Source organism: Acipenser ruthenus, chromosome 4, assembly GCF_902713425.1.
Source record: "Acipenser ruthenus chromosome 4, fAciRut3.2 maternal haplotype, whole genome shotgun sequence".
NCBI lineage: Eukaryota > Metazoa > Chordata > Actinopteri > Acipenseriformes > Acipenseridae > Acipenser > Acipenser ruthenus.
The window spans coordinates 71,065,083-71,074,816 of NC_081192.1; the positions used below are offsets into that span (position 1 = coordinate 71,065,083).

The 9,734-nt window shown below is 33.0% G+C and overlaps 1 long non-coding RNA gene across 1 annotated transcript; it reads left to right on the forward strand.

Annotated features, from left to right (window-relative positions):
• Positions 1–3,033: 3,033 nt before the first annotated feature.
• LOC131737059 (uncharacterized) lies at positions 3,034–6,252 on the forward strand. Its single transcript, XR_009328624.1, has 4 exons — positions 3,034–3,216; positions 3,719–3,866; positions 4,177–4,265; positions 4,661–6,252. It is a non-coding gene; the product is annotated as an uncharacterized LOC131737059 (long non-coding RNA).
• The last annotated feature ends 3,482 nt before the right edge of the window (positions 6,253–9,734 follow it).

Genomic DNA, 9,734 nt, shown 5'->3' on the forward strand with positions numbered 1-9,734 from the left:
ATCAGAAACTGACGTACCTTCACCTTGGAGTTCAGCTTGTATCTCTTTGGCAGTTATCCTTGGTTCTTTTCTACCATTCGCATTATCCTTCTGTTCAATCTGGGGTCGATTTTCCTCTTGCGGCCGCGCCCAGGGAGGTTGGCTACAGTTCCATGGACCTTAAACTTCTTAATAATATTTGCAACTATTGTCACAGGAACATCAAGCTGCTTGGAGATGGTCTTGTAGCCTTTACCTTTACCATGCTTGTCTATTATTTTCTTTCTGATCTCCTCAGACAACTCTCTCCTTTGCTTTCTCTGGTCCATGTTCAGTGTGGTGCACACAATGATACCAAACAGCACAGTGACTACTTTTCTCCATTTATATAGGCTGAATGACGCAAAACAAGATTGGAGACATGTGTGATACTAATTAAAGAAACTAATTAGTTTGAAATACCACTATAATCCAATTATTTATTATCTTTTCTAAGGGGTACCAACAAATGTGTCCAGGCCATTTTAGAATATCTTTGTAGAATAAGCAATAATTCATCTCTTTTCACAGCTTCTTTGCTTTATTCTATGACATACCAAAGGCATGCAAGTATACCTGATAAAATAGCTTTTAATTTCATCACTTTTCAGGAGGAATGAAGCATTATTTCAATGAGCTGTAAGGGTACCAACAAATTTGAGCACGTCTGTATCTCCATCTTTAGCAGTCCAGAGGAATATAGCCAGTAGGAGTTTGATGATGCCAGGAAGAGGCTTATAAGAATAAGTTTGGACCACCTGTTTACACAATTGGGTAGAAGACCAACTGATGGTGAATTTCATGATCTTGCCAGTGCTCACTGCGGGACAACCCAGCACTTGGAGTGAGACAAAATGATGTAAGTATAATCAGCAATCAGCAATTTGTTTTGATTAAATAGTTGGACAGCATATGTCAAATATAATAATGATATTTAAAGTTTCTCTCTCTCTCTCTCTCTGTATATATATATATATATATATATATATATATATATATATATATATATATATATATATAAACATAGTGCTACGAAACCTGAAATTTTTCTTTTGTGTTCTCAACAGACTGGGATAATTGCATTCTTGAGGAGGCGGATATAAATATAGCATTCCTTCAGTATTGAAGTATTGAGGCAGAAAACCTGGTATTAAACATCCAAAGTTAGAAAGGGGAGAAAGTTCACATTCAAGTTCTGGTAAGTGTTATTAGGACCATTCATATATAATCCAAAAAATGATTTGTGTTTTGTTTTTAAACTTGGACTGCTTATTGTCTTCTAAGGATAGTTAAAGAAATAAATCATCTTTCACAAAACGACAGTTTTATGTAATTTACCTCCCCGTTTTTAGAATTCCTTAATTTACAATATTGTACAAAAATTTTTTTTCATTCTTCATGTATGGAAGCATCATCATCTGAAGAAGATTATGTTCAAAAAGATGATAACTGCAGAGACGCTTTGACGGATATAGATTACCTTTAGAAACAATGTATATGTTTTAATGTATTGGCATTCAATTAAAGTACTGTATTACTTCATACACTGTATTACTTCAATTTGGCGCCGCAGTGTTTATTTTAAATTGATCAAAATGACTGCGGCCCTTAAACGAGGGCTGCGATTATACGAGGGCGGCCTTTATTAATAATACTATGCTTTACAAATGCTGCAATATTTTATTAAATAATTTAAGGCATTTTAGAAATGGCGCCATGAGGGGCTCTGATCTGCAGCACTATACTCGTGTGTTTTGGGGCTTGAATACAGTACATTTACTGACAGTTAACGAGAGCCTATTAGGTGGGAGTTGGGAGGTCAGGGGAGTACTGTGCCAGCGAATCAGGAGTGTGTATTGGTTGCTATGGGGCGGGACAAGAAGAGAAGAGAGAATGGTAGTTTATCGGTTTGATTTCTGTTAAAACTAAAATATATCCTACTCGGTTATTTTTTTTTCTCACTGTAATTTACCTGCTTGTTTGTAATTTATCTGTAAGAGAAACCGAAACTAAATCTTCTCATAGATAGTAAGCACGTCTTTTTTATACATAAAATTGTACAGGACTGAGTAAAATTCCAATTGAATAAAAAACAAAACAACTAAACCCCCTACAAGCAGGTATCTTCAGCCAGCTTTCGGATAGCGCTTAGAGTGACCGGCAAAGCTCTAAGTTACTCTGAATTTAAGTTTTCACCATCCAAGCTGACGACGAGGTAAACAGACAGCCCTTGTTTTATCCCCTGCTGTGTTGGCACTGAACTCTGCTGGGAAAAAAAGGGACGTGAATGACTGCTGTGCTGTAAGTAGTTCATCTTGGGTTGTCTGTCGGGACTGTACTATAAAATAACATTTGCTTACTAAGGTGGATGTACATTAGTTTGTATTACATGCTGGGTTGAGCTTGCAGTCTCTTCGGGGGTGTCATGTACATAGGCAGAGTTGCACGTTTCTTTATTTTTTGAGCTGGGGTTCTTTATTGAGAGTTTATTCGAGGGCAGCGTCTATTAAAAAGCTGATATCTGAATGAGGCATTAATTCAAGGGCGGCGTTAATTAGAAGTAATACGGTGTTTAGGACTTTGTCAGGGCAGAATTTAAATATGAAAAATACAAACTGGATTATTTCCATATTTCACATCTCAATTTGAGTTATATTTACATTTAACAGAATATATACATTTACTATGTTACTATATTAAAAGAAATGTAATAAATAAAAATCCTGATTATGATTAAAACATGACTTTGATAATCAGCTTTTCAAGACTTGTCTCCATGAGTGTAGACCAGCACGTTTTAATAATATATTTTGTGCATATTTAATAATCTTGTTTACAGTTAGTAATTTTGTGTTTCCTGGTATACTTTGTCAATCCTAATATTAATCATTTTGGAAAATGTTTATAGCATAATAAGCATATAATTCTGCATCTAACTGGTTCTTTAACATTCATATTGGATTTGTAAACAGTATGCTACTCAAACTATTTGACATTTCAAAGGTAAGAAACCCCCAGAGAGCCCAGGAGTTACTTGATGATGACCTGAGTAAATGCAGTAGAAATTCCTCACCTGAGAGGATCAAGCAACTGCTACGTCTTTCTTTCGATGTCAGACGAAAGAAGATTGAAAACCTCAAAGTGCGACGTGTGGAGGAAATTAATTAAATGTATCCTTGCTTCAAGAAGCTTTGCTATGTAAGTTCTGTATAGTGACAACTAAGCCTCAGCATGATGGGAAGGGACCATCTAGACCATCCAAAGTTAAAACAAGATTTTATGTTGACAATAAAGAACAATATGTATTATGATTGGGTCATATAGTTTATTATTTTCTCTTACTGGTATTTATTAGAAATATGTGAATTTATTTTGTATCATTATTTTAAAGCATTAACATACTAAATAATATATACTATCAGTCACAATTATGTTGTCACCATGAAAACCAGATATACTGAAGACAAACACTTCAAATGCAAAAACGGTTTATAAATATTTGAATATATTTGATTGGTATTTTTAGATATTCGTATTGTATGTGTTTCTAACAACTCAATATTTTTGTTACCATTAAACTATTTTTGTCTGCTATCATTTTGCATGGTAACACCATAATGAGCATTTATATTATTAAACAAAGTGGTTAATAACTATTATCACATTTGTCAGTAATATTAATGTTCAAATTGTATTTCAGCTGAAGACAGAGCTTTATCTGATGTTGCCACATGCCAGAAATGAAGACACTGCAAGGTGAAACATGATCAAGGTTTCAGCAAACATTCTCGAATCTCTTTATGCCAATAACATGATCAAGATAGCACGATCAGCAATTACAAATGCAGGTAGGTGAGAAAGTGCAAGCTATGAACTAACTCCATTTGCGAGATAAAGATAACTATTTAATCAAGCAAATGTAATGCACCCAATGATGCTGTACATAATAGACTTTAATGTAGAACATTGCTGTACATAAACACTGCAGGTATTCATAGTAAAAACAATGTAGATCACCTTCTAGAAAGTCAAAATATGTTACTGTTATTCATTTTATGTTTTACCTAAGAAGTATATATTACTGTCATTTACTATAAGCTAGTTCATAGTATAATATAAACACTATATATACTATAAAATAGTGTTTCTAAATTTTAGAACTGCAGATACTTGTTGCCTTCAGCTACCTCCACAGCTCATCTGCAAAGTCAAAAACTGCTGCACACCACATAGTCCACATTGTCAAGGTAAGAAGTATCTAGATATGCTGTAATATAGATCATACATGATTACAGCACAGAAAATGAAGGGTCACAAATATGAAAAACCAGTTGGACAAAAATATATAAGGACACTTGTTTGCTTGTAACTTTACTAATTATTCTAGAAAGTCTTCACTCTAGCAATGTAATGCCTTTATTTCTGTTAAATCACGTCAAATGTAAGTTACTGACTTTTTACATTTATTTTGTCTACCCTTGAAAGCTTGAATGGTGATAATGAAATGCATTTTCATGGTTTAATCTTGTTATATTCCTGTTTTGTAGAGAGATATTTTGTGCATGCCGACCTTCAAAATAAAGCAAGTTTTTTTTTTTTTTTTTTTTTTTAGATATACTAATTACAGTTTATGTCCTTTTAGACTGCAGAAACCTGGCAAAGTGTTGCTAGTGCCCACAAAAACAAAGCCACGTTCATCACGAAGAAAATTCTAATTGAATAATGCTGATGTACAAAGACCAACCAATTGGTAAAGCAGAAGATTCTGCTGATGCAATTCTGACACTGAAGGAAGTGTTATAAGATAACGTACACAAGAGGGTTGTTGTGCTACTTGATAAGTCATCAAGAAATTTAGAAAGTTTCTTGTGTAAGCGAGTTACAGGACAGACCGTCTTTTGAGATATAAATAATGAATATAACATCAGTTACCACAGAATGAATCTTCTGCTTTACCAATGTAAGCACCACACATTCAATTTAAACAAAAAGATGTACCCAAACATTCTTTTTACAAAAAGAAAATACTTTGGGGGAAAATGGCATGTCAAGGAATTAAAAATAAATAAATAAATAATATATTTAAAACAAATTGTCTCTGATACAGCACGCAGTAAGCTCACTTGTATTTAGTAGCAGTAGACGGTATATCAGCACTCACATGTAGATCCAAATGGTGACGAACAATTCAACAAATGTGAAGAGACATGTATCCCATCAATGTTTATTCATTGACATTAAAAATTGTGTAGAACTACGCGTTTCGTATACTTGAAGCAATGTCATATTATTCTTCATTGAAGCCAACTGATCAACAAACTGATTTACAGTTAACTGAATATATACTTACATCAAATAATTTCTTTTTAATAACAAGTATTTGCAAATCCAAGGTACTGCTATGGGCTCAACATTTGCACCTAATTATGCAAATATATTTATGGGTTATTGGGAAAAGCAAAGCATTGATGATATTACCATCAACCCATCATTGCAGTATGTGGCCCTATGGAAAAGATATAGCTATGACATACTGGTTGTTTGGACAGGTACTGAGGAGGATTTACACTTATTCAAAGATTATATTAATGGAATTAGACCCGCATTAAATTTCACCATGGAGTATAGTAGATTTGAAATAAATTCTTTTGGATTTATTCATTTCAATTTCTGATTTTGGAAAAGTGAACACATCTATCTTTAGAAAACCAACAGATAGAAACGCTTTGTTATGTGCAGATAGTCATCATCCAAAACATATGATTAGAAATATACCGTACGGACAGTTTTTAAGACTAAAGCGAATTTGCAGTAAGAAATCTGATTTTCAAATGAAAGCTTCAAAAATGCTGAAACGCTTTCGTGACCGAGGTTATGCTACACAGGTGAATGACACAGCCTTTAAGAGAACGGAGATTAAAAATCTAGAAGATATTTTGGTAATTATCTAAGAATATGCATACAAATAAATCTGATAGCGTTTCCTTTGTCACTGAGTTTAATCACATGTCCAATGATATTAAGAGTATAATATACAAACACTGGAAAATACTGACATGTGACCCTCAACTTCATCCTTTTGTTAAATCTTTTTTAAAAAAAATGGTTTAGAAGAGGTAGTAACATTAAGAATGAATTAGTTTCTTCTATGTCTAATAGATAATTGGCTTCACAAATCTTCTGAGATAAGATAATTTTCGTTGTGGTAGATGTATATTTATTATTTTTTCAAAAAATGGGGAAAGAATGTTTTTGTAATATACTTTGTCAAAAAAATATATATATATACATATATGATTGCTCATTTTGTTTTCATACATTATCAACTTTATTTTTGTCATCAAGAAAGGTGTACATTCTTTTTTTTCAATTTACTTTTTTTTGTGAATTTGACTTTGCTGTCAATATTATTATTATTATTATTATTATTTATTTCTTAGCAGACGCCTTTATCCAGGGCGACTTACAATCGTAAGCATATATATATATATATATATATATATATATATATATATATATATATATATATATATATATATTCCTTGGTGTGCCATTTCCCCAATGTATTTTCTTTAAGTAAAAAGAATATTTGGGTAAATATTTTTGTTTAAATGCTAAGGAAAAAATACACATTTAGTAGTCGTTTTAGTTGGTTTACTATAAAAGTATATGTGCAAGTTCTCCTGGATTTTTGTTTTATATGGTTTAGAAAATGCAAATGGCATTTGTTGCTGGAACAGAGACTCTTTTTTGACTGTACTTAAACTTTGCTTGAGAGGTGAATAAATAAATACACTTTAATTGTACTTTTTCTTTACATCTCACACTTCATTAGGTTAATTTTTTGTTATTAGCTCAGTTGTATAGAAAATACTTTCATATTGTTAAATTATAATAAATATATTTTATTTACAAATAAGTAGTTTTGAGTAAATGTTAACTTATTTTACAATTTGTAAGTAATTTTAATTATTTTAAGTAAATTGTTTTTCTTGTGTACAGTAATTGGATAACTTAAATATATCTTCCTACTAGAAATCACTTGTGCAATAGATTTATTTTATTATTTAAGGAATTGCAATTATTCTGTTACGCAATAACAAGTATTTTTTTGTTTACTAACCTAAGTAATGTATTTACTTGCACTTTCCATTACTAGCAATTACTACCCGCTACTACAAATTACTAGCAATTTTATTTTTTACTATTTCTGAGTAATTTGTATTTATTAATTTAACAAGTATTTTTTTTAGTAGTGTTCTTTTATCCATTTGAGATAAAATCATTTTAATTACACTATCTGATTTCACTTCCTTATGCTAAATTGTATATTATACTGTAGTTTTATATATGACATGCTCATAAGAGAGAAACAACCACAACTTTGGAGGAACCATCTGGTGGTCCCAGCACAGAGACTTCTGAGCCTACTAGGAAAGGTTTCTCAGTTACCAGTGGACAGTTTTAGATGTCGTGTCCTTGCCATGAATGAGAAAACAAATCATGAGATTAGAACAATTCTAATTTAGTTAAATATGTTTAAACTTAATCTTGATCTTTAAAAATAACACTCTCCTGGAATGTTCTGCTATTCCAAAAAAAAAAAAATAGTAAAACTTTGAATAGACTTTCTTGACCATGTCTGGCTTGGGGATTCATTAAAGCTCCTTGTTACTTGTAGTTGACATTGCATTGCTTAGAAGATTTAAAAAAAAAAAAACACACACACTTTAAGACAAAACGCTTACTGGGGTGCAAATACAAGCTTCATTTTGGAGCAATCCCTTGAATACTTAAATAATATTGTCTGTCTGATTATATTAGATAATCTTTTGGAATTGATTTACTGACCATATGATTCCTAATGTCTTTGTGAAACTTAAAGGAAAATAAGATGTGACCAATGTACTGGCTTAACGAAATAACAGAGAACAACAAACATAGAAAGAGAGCAGGTAGAAATCATGCATATACGTATGAATGCAAAATATGACCTTTATCTTGGTAAACTGAATAAATGATGACATCAATATTTTATGAGGGCTGGCTGAGTGATTCTTCAGAGAAAAAAATAACGAATTTGCAACTTTGCAAACATTAACAGCCCCCTCCAGCTTTAAAGGTCATGCTTAAAGAGATTTAGCGTCTCCTTTTCATGGGCACACATTGGAGATGCAAGGAAATGTTGTCATGTTATATTTAAACAGCAACTCCCAATGGCTTGGAAACAGAGCACTTCTGTGGAGACCTGAAATGCTGCAGAACGAGACCCCAGACATTGTAACTGCTATGCTGCAAGCACATTTGTCATTTATCATCTTTTAACACCTACAGCTGTGATTTAGCTTCTTCATCCATAACGAAACCAGTAACTGAACTTGTTTACCACATTCTTCTCTGTACTGAACTTTACCACATAGTGGAAATAGTTTGAGGGACATAAGCTTCCTCCCTATTTTAAACTCTGTGTGAAATATAAAGGTAACTTGTTGCAGCTTAAAGTTCTTTCTAGCTCAGAAAACAAAACAATAATAACCTACAGATAGTTTGTAAGGTTCTTCTGGGATAAACCCTCAAGTATCTTCCTGTACCGTCTAGCATCTAATGAATTAGTACCATGCTGGAGAGTACCTACCATGATAAGTTTGGGGAAACAACCCTATTCAAAGTGGTTTTCTGTTGAGGATAAGGTAACGGGTAATTGGATTGCGAGGAGATTAATGAATGAATCATGGAAGGAACGCTCATTAGTTACTTCAGATGTTCCTCGCACGTATACATTTTGGAATATTATTAAATGTAGGAGCACAGATGGAAAAGAAGATTTCAAGTTTGCCGTTAACACTTTGCTATTACCAGTAATTGGAATGATCATGATACAATGTGTTTAATTGTTTTAGTCATAACCGTATTGTGTGGATTTTATGGTTGGTTGTAGCACGCATACTTTTAATTGTTACATAAAAAAAAACTGCTCACCGTTTTGTTGTTATTGATCATCTAGTTGCATGGTGTTTTCACTGTTCCTCCCAACATTGTTTTAAATCAGTATTTAACCCCAGACAAGGAAGGACTGATTCATTTTTGTTTAACCACTTTACTGTGCAAGGAATACAGTAACACAGTAATAGTTTTCCTACATAAAATTATGCTACATTTCTGTTTTCATTGAAAAAAGAATAATGTATATACAAAACTAATCCAAAATCCATTCAACTACACAGTTAAAAATAAATTAGATCAAATCTGCCTTTAAAAAAAAAGCATTCTTTTTTTTAGGGTCCCCAGGGTGCAGCATATTGCATTGCATGTCAAACTTACAATTTTAACAGTACATATATAAAGGTAACCTGTTGCAGGTCAAGTAGATTTACTTTTCCTGAGAGCTCTAATTACCAGTTAAAATGGACGAAAAATGACCCTGCCCAGGAGGCCTGTGTCTGTTCTAGGACCACCGCTGGCTGTGGAGTGTGTTTGTAGCAAACAAACCTACTGTACAGGTAAAAGACTTGTGAAATACATTGCCTAATAAGGCCACCATTTGTCACATTTGCCTGTTTCCATTGTTGAGATATGGATGGTGTAATTTAATTCACAGCAACAGCTCAAACTGCAGCAGAGCTGGTACCAGTGACCTGGTCAGTACCAGAGCCAGTACCAGTGACCTGGTCAGTACCAGAGCCGGTACCAGTGACCTGGTCAGTACCAGAGCCGAT